The sequence below is a fragment of the Metopolophium dirhodum genome, chromosome 2 (genome assembly GCF_019925205.1).
Source record: "Metopolophium dirhodum isolate CAU chromosome 2, ASM1992520v1, whole genome shotgun sequence".
Taxonomy (NCBI): Eukaryota; Metazoa; Arthropoda; class Insecta; order Hemiptera; family Aphididae; genus Metopolophium; species Metopolophium dirhodum.
Genome location: NC_083561.1, coordinates 38,534,363 through 38,548,063, shown reverse-complemented (window position 1 = coordinate 38,548,063; position 13,701 = coordinate 38,534,363).

The following is a 13,701-nucleotide window of genomic DNA, read 5'->3' as shown; positions in this document are numbered from 1 at the left end:
TGCTAATATAAACATTCAGTGAAATTTTCAAGTATCTACAGTCATACGTTTTTTAATTACAACAAAATAAGAAAATCGTTACATGAGAAATCGAGTAAATATCAAATGTTGTAAAAATATAAATTTCAAACGCTCATAAAAATTTAATCTGACTTTCTTGTAGACATTTTTTTTTTTTGATAAAGGTAGACAATTTTATGGATAATCTTGTATTACATTTTCAAATCTTAGAAAAAGAAAAATTTTTATGAATTCTCAGCTCAAAATAATTTGCTAATTTTTGTGATTTTTCCGTATTTTGTCAATATTTGAACTTTAGAAGCTTATAAAAAAAAATTGTGACTGGATTTTTATTTTTGTCATCTGCCTTTGAAACAATAACCTAGGAGCTTTCTATTAAATTTTCAAGCTTTTTTAACTAACTAATAAAATTTTATTGATATTTTTAAAAAAAAAAACTAAAAAAAATTGAAACTGAAAATGTCCTTTAACAGCTCAAAATAAGTCAAAATATTTGGAAAATGTTATGGTGTATAGAAAATGCTTATATAGACATTCAGTAAACCTAACTTTCATTTACCTACGATTATTTGTTTTAGAGTTGCACCAAAAACCAAAATCGATTTTCTCGAAAACAGATTTTGCGTAAAAATTCCCGTTTTTCCTTAATTTTTCTTTTGTTTTTCACGTTGTTTTTGAAAATTACTGGGAAATTTTTACTTGGTACCCCCCAAAGTACCAACTAGATTCACTTTTCTACCAGAAAAGTTACTGTTGAAGAAAATCCAAGCACTTTTACTGTCTTAAAAGGTGATGATAGACACAAAAAAAAAAAAAAAACATCATTGTAAAATCAATAAATTCATCGCTTCGCTCAGAATCTAAAAAAATTGATTTTATTTTTTTTGGTGGAACTCAAAAACTAATAACCGTACACCCTTGACTATATTACCAAATATTTATATTAGCATTTTTCTTAAATAGTAACATTTTTGAAATATTTTGACTCTTGACTCTCAAGCCTTCAGACATTTTTCGAATATTGTAAATTTATTTTAAATTATACTTGTTATAACTTTTTTACTTATTAAAATAGCTTGACAATTTAATGCAAGGTTCCTTATAATTTTCGTTAATTGAACTTTAAAAATACTAAAGATACATGCACGATTATTTTTTATACACATTTAAGGTTCAAGTTCTTATAATTTTCGAACTATTTTTCATTTAGAAATGTATAAAAGTTTATCTTTTCATAGCTAACATTAGACATTTTAATAGAAGATTCCCGATAAATTTTCATACCTTACACAAAAAATAAAGTTTACAGGAGAAAAACATTAATTTTTTTTGAACGATTAAAATTTTTCCGATATTTGATATTCAGTTTGGTGTTTGGTATTTTGTTGAATTTCTAAAACGAACTTAGACGTTGACAGTTATTTTTCAGTTAGAAATTCATCAAAGCTTTCCTTTTTGTAGCTAACAAGACATTTTAATAGAAAGTTCCCAAAAAGTTGCTCTATCTCTATCAAAAAGAAAAAGTTCACCGGGAAGTTAAACTAATTATAGCCATCAGGTATTTGCGATTTTTATTATTTTTTTTTAACTATTAAATTTGATTATTTATACAAGTATGCTAGGCTGACATAACGTCTCCGCTCAAAATCGTTTTTCGTATACAATGGTTAATCATTGAATTCAAATAATATAATACGTATACATTACAACGAGCTTGTACAATGTACAGTATTACCCACTTGTCCACCTTTTAGTTGAATTTTCTACTATATTTGATTTTAGTTTTCAACAGTCTTATGTAGAATATCATTTGTTTGTAATTTGTTAGTATATATTGTACTCTAATAAATGTATAAAATATCCTATATTGTTTAAAAAAATAAATTAAAACCCCACCATATTATGTAAAGGTTCTTTACACAAGACTAATTTATGTAGTTAATATTGCTATATTTTTATTAAGAGGACGCCACACCCGTATGTGTTGTCTCCGTCTTACAAACGCGTAACATACCAAATTTACGCTCAGAAATTCAAGTTTTATGCCGTTAGTTTAAAAATTGGAGTGAATCGACCTATTATGAAACTTGATGGTAAGAACATTATCTGTGTTTTGTTGGAAGTTTTTTTACGATGATTCAGTTTTTAAGTGAGTTATGAGTATTTTTAATTTACATTTATTATACACGCCATAACTCACTTAAAAATCTAATAATCGTAAAAAAAACTTCCATCAAAACACAGATAATGTTCTTACCATCAAGTTTCATAATAGGTCGATTCACTCCAATTTTTAAACTAACGGCATAAAACTTGAATTTCTGAGTGTAAATTTGGTATGTTACGCGTTTGTAAGACGGAGACAACACATACGGGTGTGGCGTCCTCTTAATGTACACATTTAAATTTAAACAATGTATAAAATTACGGCCAAATTTTAAACTCTTAATCCGTTTCGATGAAGTGACGTATTCTATATTTTACTAGCTGAATCCGTGCAACTCTTTTACCTTAGTAGCCAGTAGGCAATGTTAAATAATTCGATTTTATGCAAGATTGTACCTGATCTGCCCGATGGCAACCATTAATAAATAAGTATTAATTTCTACTGTAGACTGTAACCTATATGGTAACTATTTATAAAAAAAATAAAAATTAAATTTCCAATTTCCATCGTGAACCTCAAGGTCCCTGTTAGAGCACCTCTTTAAAATGCAAATTTTGGCAAATTTTTTCTTATTGCATGGTGAAAGTATTAGAGGAACCACTATTCTAAATTTCAAGTTCGTACGTTGAGTAGTTTTTGAGATACAGCGATCAGTTAGTCAGTGGTATTTATGTATAAAGATTATTCTTAGCAAACCAATTCATTTTTCTAAGACGTATTCTACATTAATACAGAAGAGGGGCTTCTATTTTATAATAGGTATAATACATATATAGATTTAGATAAACTTAAATTGATTTAAATAGGTGTATTTAATAAAAATTATCGGTTGGATTAATTAACTAAATCTGTAAATTAAATTAAATTCACTGAATTGAAAATAGTTTATCATTGTTTAAAATTTGGATTTATTTTATTTTAATTATTGAAACATTTTTAGATACACAATTATGATAAATTATGTAAGTAAACAACTGCAGTCCAAAATATAATAACTCCTGTTCCACTTTTAAATATTTCGGGGGGAGTGTTGATCGGATCCTTTGAACCACCCTCAGATACGGCATTGACTGCAGGCATTGAGGCTAACTCACTGAACGTCTGATATATAAAAAAAATCCAAATATAGCCAATAACAATATAAAATATAGTCATATAGACATGGTCTCGACAAAACTGAACAAAGTATTGACAGTCGTGGCCAAAATACCAAATACTAATAACTAATAATACCTAGTAATATTTACCACCAACTTCCCACTCGGTATTATTATACCTAAATTAGTAACGAATTTCGTATTTCGTGGCTATATTTACCAGTTTTCCGGAAATCGCCGAATCATAATTTATATTTTATTTTATTTCTCTTTGGCTCAACGCCCCTATGGCCTACTTATTTTAAACATTTTATTAAACGACTTCGCAAGTGGTTAATTGTATGTTTGTAATTTGTATCACACTACGCACCTCTCACGCATTTTTGTTGCTGTTATTATTAATAATAGGGGGAGGGATCATCAAAAGCTATGTATTTTCAGACTACTCAACACTCGTATTAACCAATATTAACCCGAATAATAGCAGTTTTGAAAACCCGAATGTTTGTTTAAACTTTTTAATCCGGTGTTTTTTTGTTTTAAACACCCGAATACATCCAGCACCCGAAACCCGAAACCTGAAGAAATGATTCGGGTGCTAAGCCCGGCCTTAATGTCCATGTCTTAAACCATATAATATTATTGGTCGTTTCAGTGTCATACATAATATTGAACTTTAAGTTTTTTGGATAATAATTTAAAGCCAAACATACTTCTTAGTCCATATAGTAACATCTATTTCCCACTTGTATTATATTATTTACTTCTATTTTCATTATCTTTTGGTTTTATCGATCCTAGATATTTGAAGTAGTATGGCAGTCTCTTAAACTTATGATCCTCAACCTCCATAAGTTCGCCTATTGGTATTCTTTATGTTTTTGTCATATTATTATGTACTATGTTTTGCTATCATTGATCTTCAAACCAACTTTATTTGCCATATTTATTAGTTTTTACAGTGTTTTACAGTTACTAAATTATTACCCAGTAAGGCTATAATATCATCAGCGTACGTCAGTAAGGCTATACCATCGGCGTACGTCAGTATGTATATAATCAAATCACTTAGTGTAGCTCCTTCGACCACGTAAACTTCTCTTATTATTTTTTCTAGAACTAAATTAAAAAGAATAGGAGAAGAAAAATCTCCTTGTTTTAGGTCAGTAGATATTTTTACTGATTCCGAAACTATTTGCCTTTTTTTGGTTTTAATAAATGTGTTTTCTTATATATAGCCATATAGGAAATATTAATGAGACATTCCAGTCTTCTGGGAGTTTCTCTTCTTAAATCAAAATATCTTTATGATCTTTTCATGTTCGGTTTTACTAGTGTTACAGTAGTCGCGTATCTTTAAATTTGTAATTTAATTTTACTTCTTTTAATAAGTGTTATGCAAATTTTCATTTTTTGTTTCTCAGAATATTATATGCTTCTTCCGACACCTTTTGTATAGTACTTCACTGTTTATATTTCTTGGGTCGTTGAGCCATATATTTTTCAACTCCCTCCTCTGATTCAGTGCTATTTTGCATACTTCAACAAACCAAGGCTTTCTTGTTTTTATTAGTTTGCCTATTACTGTTTCAGATACTGTCTTTATTTCCTCTTTCATCATTTTCCACTTTCCGTTAATTGAGCTGAGCTTATTCGTGAGTCTTAACTGTTAGAGCTTAATTTTAGTTTGACTTTAAACATCGTATTCTTCTCCTCGTTTTCCAGCTTGGATACGTTATATCAATTTAATTTTGTTTCTATCGTAAGTTTACCGGTTTCTGGTCTGTTATCCTCCACATATCCGAGGCAAATTTATTGGTACCCGAAGTAAATTTTTTCACAAAAAATGGTTGTTAGCCTTGCATTGAACCCCCTACCTGAAGCACCAGACTACACCAACCACTTAAGGTCAGTGTAGGGTTACTGTTGTACGCTTATTAAGTGTACTAGCGATTGGGGTACTACGTCGAATAGATTTTCAAAACGAAAAAAAAACTGATCCAACTCTTAGTTCATAAATGATATGACGTATCTCAGTATTAGGTACACACAACACACCTATATTATATTCTATAGTTATGATATATATCTACGATATAGGTTTCTTGTGCCAGTGACAGATTTAACTATCACTGTTTGACGTGAAATAAAAATTTTGTTTTTGCATAGAATGTTATACACATATTAAAATAGTAATTCGTTTTGCTCTTGAAACTGTTTACCGTGATTTAGTTATTATCGCTGTTACCACAAATACCGTATACATTTATAACTTAAAATGTATATTATTATAATAATAATTATAAACATAATTCTGAAAATAGAACAGTTTCCTGGGTTGAAATACTTCTAGAGGAAATTCTATTACGTTTTGCAGTACGAACGTCGAACGCCAACGTTTGAAATTTTAAAAAGATTGAAATTCGTCAAGGTGGGCTTACATTATTTATGTTCACGTGTACGTGCATTTTTTTGACCGGATCCGTTCGCTGTGAACGGTCTCCCAAACGTTTTCCATCGGGGTTAGGTTTGGTAACATATTAGATACCTTATATATTCTTATGTTATTAATATTATTATCAATGTAGAGCCGTGTACACGAAATAGTTGAACTAGATCCAACTTCATGGTATCATGGTTAAACTTGTGGTACGAACGTATAAATACTCTGGTAACCAAAAGCTTACCATGTATACCAACCAATCACAGAAAAGTATTTTTATGCACGTACACGTACGTAGTAGAAACCCACCAAGGGGATTGGAAGCGGTGATTTTCTGTCCTTGTCTCACACACGTGGAACATAGGAAAATAGCTATACGCCTGACAAAAATGAAGACAATCCTAGTTTGATTTAAAAAATGTAAAGATGTTTACTTATCAGTCTAAGCCCTTTTTCAATTGTAGTAATATTTTGATGAGAATAAATATTTTACATTTTATAAATTTGTCAATTTTTAATATTAAATATATTAAAAAAAAAAAAATAAAAATATGCTTCGACCGATGTAAAGTGAATTTGTATATCAATTCAAATATCTTTACTTTTTTTAAATCGAACAACTAGAAGTACCTTAATTTTTGTCAAGTGTATAGCTATTTTTCCCATGTTCGCGTGTGTCAGACAGAAAATCACCGCTTTCAATCCCCTTAAAGGTACAATGACTATCTTGTTTTAACGTACTGATGTAGTTAATCATGCAAAAACGATGGTGAAGTCAGAATTTGGAGGTCAGACTTAGTTTTAAAGTTATAACTAATTGAAATTTATAGTATTTTCATATAGTATATACATTATACACGTAGCGTGGTAACTCGTTTGCTGCGCTCGATCGGACAATTGATATCAGAAACATCTCTCGACTTGTATGTAAAACCATCTCAAACTTCAAAACTAAGTCCAACTGCCAAATTTTGACTTCACTATCGTTTTCAGCATGCTTCACTACATCGGTACATTAAAACAAGATAGTCATAGTAAACACGTTAAACAAAAAACAATTGTGACAAAAAAAGTGTGTCCGGTATAACAAAAATACACTGTTGACTTCACCATAACTCGTTAAAATACGTAAAAAAAATAAGAAATTCGTTATAGGCGCTACTACGTTATTATACGCGCGTGATAGTAAAGTACTGTGTTGTATGTAAACGTAAAATCGCATTATGTGGAAGGATATAGCCAATATAGGTAACTTCCAAAATAATGATTTCTGCAAATTAATTTGCTACATCGTTCTTAACTCGTTGAAATACATATTATATTTAAAAAAAAATGCTTTGCAAATGTGAATTTATGCATTTTTTTTTTAATTTCATACCCTCACCATAAATGAATCTTGGTTGTTCACTAGTAATTGACCACAGATAATAGACTGACATGTCTTGTCCATTTAAAGTTTTTTTTATAGTGATGAGCAATTCTTGAAAGTGAATCGGTTTAAATTGAAATGAAAAATATTGTTTAAGAATTAAGTTGTTACCAAAGAATTGATTCACAATTTAACATATTTGAATCGGTGTACAAAAAAAACCCCAAATATTCAATATATAGTTTTTTTTTTAATGCAGAAATGACTATGTTTGAAGGTGCTCTAGTGCTCAGAAAAAAAATCTCCGATTTTAATCAAATTGAATCGATGAATTAAAATATAGGTCCATAAAAGATCAATTCAATCGATTTTTTTAGCACATCACTAAATTTTCAACAGTGTATTGCTTATGTTCCTGATATTTTTATGAAATTAATTTTAACTAACTAATGTTTCTCTTATTTATTTATTTACAGAAAAAAAATAAATGCCGATTTGTATAGAATAACTATTATGAGAAGATTAATCCTTGATACATTTCCACAATATGTCAGTATACTATAATGGATCAATTTGGAATTGTCTTGTCTCATCAAGAAATTAATTTTATTTAAATAAGTATACAAATTTAGCGTTAAAATTAACAAATTCAAGGAACAAAACATTCAAAGGTAATATAATATGATTTGTTTATGTAGTTAGATACTTAATAATATGTTACTAGCAGTAGATATTCGTGATTACTAGCAACCTAGCATCAATATATTCAGGCTATGGACTACCGCATTAACATGTTAGTTATTTTATTTTATTCAATTCTACTCTAAAATTAAAACTGTTTGAAATAAATGGCCAACAGAAGTCGGATTTTTAATGATAAAATTGTAGCACAAATATAGCATGTGCAGCAAACTAAAATACTATAGAATATATTAATTTCATAAAAACATTTTATTAGAAGTAGGTATTGACTTTCATATTTTGGTAAAGACCTAACCTTGGAAGACTGCATAACCAGCCGTGTTCATTTGCTGGCTTAAAGTTACCATTACTCCAATATCAAGTTTAAGCTAATGGCTGCAGGAGCAGAAACAATGAAGTCAACTATGAAAAATAATAATAATTTTTGCACACAAGTGTATACATTGTCATGCAAGTGCATAGCTAAGATATGGTTGGGCCACTTTTATCTTTTTACTGTCCAGTGGCCACCCTACTTTTTTGTTATTAATATCCTCGAGGCTGATCGAGTCAAATCTTAAGTTCAACAATATAACAGGCTTGTTTACACTTCAACCTAAAGTAAGAGTAACAAAACTTAAGTTCTATACAAAATCAATTATATTTGTGTTATAAATTATGTAATATTTTGTCTGTCAGATAGGTGCAGTAAAGTCCAACAGCCCAGTAAATTTTAACTTTAAATATTGTTGTTTATTTAAAAAAAAAAAAGTAAGGTTTTTATGAACGCAGACTTTACCTCAGGTCTTTCCATTTAAAAATTCAGGATGTAAAAATATGAACAAATCAAATAATAAAAGCTATTATTATGGGGCCTGGTATGGTGCAGAGTTGGCTGCGGGTTAAGCATTGCTAGCCCCTAGATGGATGATCCCCAGGGTTTTAGCGATGAATCTTTGCCCCACATTCACACATGTTCCTCAACTACCCGTAATTTCCCTCAAAATGCTAAAGACCTTAGTGGTCCATGGTTAAGACCAATAACAAAAAGGCTATTATAATTGCTAAAATAATATTAATATATTTTTATTGTGGTTTTTACAGCTGAATAACAATTTCTTCAAATCGATAAATATCATAGAAAAATAAGGCAACTAACGCACAAAAATTTTAAAATTATTTTTTCACAATCAGTGTTTCAACAATATTATTAACTGCTAATTAAACAAAAGTCCAAGATTTCCAGGTACAAATTAATATAATTAGTATTAGTATAGTATCATGGTACATAAAACTACAGTAGTTCATGCTAGTTTTTAACTAGTTTCATTAAATGTTAAATGTCAAATTTAAAATCTTTATTATTTTTTTGTATGTGTATAATATGGGACCTGCAACAATTGATTAAATAACTCGTATTATCATAGGTGCAAATAGCATTTTAGGGAGACTAAGCTCCTCCCATCTCCTATAATAATTTCTAAAAATTATGTATGCTCAGTACTAAGTACTGACTTTTGAATTGGGAGGACTATATGACCCCTCATATTTGTGCCAATGCATATTATGTTCAATACTATAAAGGTATAAAACTATTTATTTTAGCATTTATACTTTTCGTTTTAAATGATCTGTTCGTAAAATACTTTAGTTTCAAAATTCAATCAAAAAAGATAATTTAACTAAACACCCCAAAAAATATGTAACTTTAAGAAGCTTTAATTTGTAAACTGATGAATGAATATAAAAATGTTTATGAGGACGTTACCTGTGCATTTGTTCTTTCCGTCTTATACATTCAACTCGTTAGTTTTAATATTAGACTGAATTGACATATTGTCAAACTTTTAGGTATGAACATTATATGCGCTTAAGAGTCAGCTTTAATTCAATGTTTTAATTTTCAAGCTATATATTACTATTTTAAGATTTACTTGCCTCTGAAAAAGATATTTTGAAAAAAAGTTTTTATTCTTTGAATTAAGGGGATTCCATACCGTGATTTTCTGTTTTGGTCTAACACACGCGTGACATAGGATTTTTGACGAATTCTTTGCCAAACATATCAATTGATCTAATGAAGTGATGAGAATTCTGAAAACAGATTTGAATTTGTTGTCAAGTTTACTTGAAATCGACTTTCCCACAATTTTGATTTTAGATTCTGAGCGAAGCGATGAATGTATTGATTTTACAATGATGTGTTTTTTTTTATTTTTTAATTTTTTTATTTTTGTGTCTGTCATCACCTTTTAGGACAGTAAAAGTGCTTGGATTTTCTTCAACAGTAAATTTTCTGATAGGAAAGTGAATCTAGTTGGTACTTTGGAGGGTCAAAAGTAAAAATTTCCCACTAGTTTTCAAAAGCGACTTAAAAAACAAAAGAAAAATTAAGGAAAAACGGGAATTTTTACGCAAAATGTGTTTTCGAGAAAATCGATTTTGGTTTTTGGTGTAACTCTAAAACAAATGACCGTAGGAACATGAAATTTTGACTGAATGTTTATATTAGCATTTTCTATACACCATAAAATTTACAAAATATTTTGACTCTTTTTGAGCTGTACAGACATTGTCAATTTTCAATTTTTTTAGTTTTTTTTTCTATTAATATCAATGAAATTTTATCTGTTAAGTAAAAAAGCTTGAAAATGTAATAGAAGGCTCCTAGGTTATTGTTTCAAAGGCAGATGAAAAAAATTAAAAATCCTTAGTCACAGTATTTATTTTTAAGCATTTAAAGTTCAAATTTTGACAAAATACAGAAAAATTACGAAAATTAGCAAATTATTTTGAGTTAAGAATTCATAAAAATTTTTCTTTTTAAATCTAAGATTTGAAAATGTAATTTAAGATTACTCATAAGTTTGTCTACCTTTATCAAAAAAAAAATGTCTACAAGAAGCTTATATTAAATTTTTATGAGCGTCTGAAATTTATATTTTTACAACATTTGATATTCACTTGATTTCTCATGTAACAATTTTCTTATTTTATTGTAATTGAAAAACGAATGACTGTAGATACTTGAAAATTTCACTGAATGTTTATATTAGCATTTTCTATACACCATAAAATGTTGAAAATATTTTGACTTTTTGAGAGGTTTACGGACATTGTCAGTTTTCAATTTTTTAGTTTTTTTTTCTATAAATATCATTAAAATTTTATTTGTTAGGTAAAAAAGCGTGGAAATTTAATATAAGGCTCCTGATATATCGTTCTAATAGCAGTTGAAAAATATTAAAAATACATAGGCACAATTTTTTTTTATAAGCATTTAAAGTTCAAATGTTGACAACATTTATTAAATTTATAATTTATTAATTATTTTGTAGTTAAAAATGTATAAAATGTTTAACTTTTATGGCTAAGGATTGAAAATTTAAAACAAGGCTCCACGTGAATAGGTAATATATAAATTACTTTATTCACAATAATATCATCAAATTTACTTGGTAATATCATAGGCTGACTGACCGTTTTCTCTCAGAATCGTTTTTCTTATATAATGATATTATATCATTGAATTCAAATTTAACACCATCCATTACAGTGACCCACTTGTAACCTACTGTACAGCAGAGCGACATCCACTTATCCACCTTTTTTTATTTTATTTGTGTCTGTCATCACCTTTTTTGATTTTAGCTTCTCCAAAAATTGAAATACAAAAATGTTTAAATAATCTTTTTTAATATGACATTTTCTAGAATTTGGGGGATAATATCAAAAATGTGGGAAAGTCGTTTTCTAGTAGACTTGACGACAAATTCAAGTCTGTTTTCAGAATTCTTATCGCTTCAATAGATCAATTGGAATGTTTGGCAAAAAACACGTCTAAAATACTATGTCGCGCGTGTGTTAGACAAAAACAGAAAATCACAGTATCGAATCTCCTTTATGAATGCATTATTAAATAATTGACATTTAAAATTTATTTTTCATTAAAACTATTTGACTTTAATAATTTCTTTTACCATAAAAATTTTGGCTACAGTTTGGCCACTTTTAATTTTGCCAATAAAAATGTTATCAAATTTTAATTTTTTTTGTAAGTGGGTATTAAAAATAAAAAATTATATACCATAAACGTAGCACAAGCGTCTAATTATAAATTTAAAAAAAAATTAATGCACTGAACATTATAGCAACCCCGCCTTTAAAAAATATATTAAAAAAATTTAGTTAATTTTAATGGATCTTAGCAAAAATAAATTTTAATATTCTGGTTTTTAATTTTAAATTTGATTTATCAGAATACTGGCTTCCATTAATATTATAAAAAACAAAACAACAATCATAATATTAATCGTTTTAAAATTTCACAATAAGACTTACAGTTATATGAATTTTTATAATAATATTTTTTTTTTTTATTGTTATATTTGAGTATAATATTAGTCTGTTAAAAATGAAGGGGATGAAAGAACAATTGAAATAAAATGAAGGAGCATAAAATATGTTCCTGCATTTTAATTTAATTCTTTTTTCTTGTATGAGTTTTGCGATGTCTGGGGGGTTTGTTTTGGTTTCTATGCTTCTTAATGTAGTTAATAGAGAGGATAATATTGTTTATACAAGTTTTATTATGTTTTCCATGGTATCTGTTGTTAAGAGCAAGGGTGTAATTTGAAATTTCATCATTGGGGCAAGTGTATTTTAAATTTTTACCCCAATTTCAAATGTTCTACATTTATATTTTTGCTAATTATGGACAGGGGGTAATTTCCCCCCTGCTATCCCTTGGTTAAGAGCATGGCTGTTTCCACGGTTGTGTATAGTTAGCATTATTTTGGTAGTCTATATTTATTTTTAATATTTAAGTGTATTATTGCAATACTAACCCCATTTTCAGTTTTCTAAACATTTGAGTAGAACATATTATTACTATTTCGGTACATATCAAGGATGTCTTCCAAGTAGTTTTTGTATGATTTCTTTTTTTAGCTGATTGATCATACTACTTTAAAGTTTAAAATAAAAACTAATTTTATAATCAAAATTCTATTGAAGTGACAATATAGTATTTAAATAAACCATTCAACTTTTTTATTGCAGTTTCTTAAAGAGTCAACTTTAAACAATAATTTTTTATTGATTCTAATATTCCCCATTAGATGAATTTTTACATCGAAAAATAATTGTATTTTCATAAGTTAAATTATATCTGTCTGCCAATTAATATTAATAAAATAATTTAGAACACTTCTTTTAAAAAAGTGTTTCAAACATAATTTAATTTCAAATTATTTACATTAATATTAAAATTTACTTGTCCAAATTACCATCTATGGATATGATTTCTATATGTCCTAGTATGACCAGAACTGTACTGGTTTTGAATATCTCACTGTCCTGATGAAGTATTTCATATTGAAATGTTTCTAGTTAAAAAACAATATTGCTTTGATTAATGATGAAATAATCAAGTTGATTAATTGATTGACTAATAAAATCTATTTTAAAATTAATTTCTTGACATGTTGATGACAATTATTGATTTATACATTCATTATGTTTTCCTGTTCCATACGACTATTTTTGTTATCACCTCTAATTTATCATTTTGTCAGTTACTTAAACCAATTTGTAATATTGAGTTAGTTTTTGCCTACAAACGTATGTTGTAGAGTATTATTTGATACTGTGTGTGGTGTTCTAGTAACTAAAAACAAATACGTGGAGAGTAGTACAATTTTTCCCATCAAAATTATACAAAAAATGTCTTGTCTCAGTTTCAGTCAAATAAAATATGGCAACTGCATCTATGGCCAAATTTCCAGTGAATAAAATAATTGTTGTTTTAATAACTTTTATAATATTTTCCAAATTATAGGTTAAGTTAGGTTAGATCTTTAAGATAACTCGCATGTATTGTCTCCATCTTACACACATATGACATAGACAAAACGCGCTTACG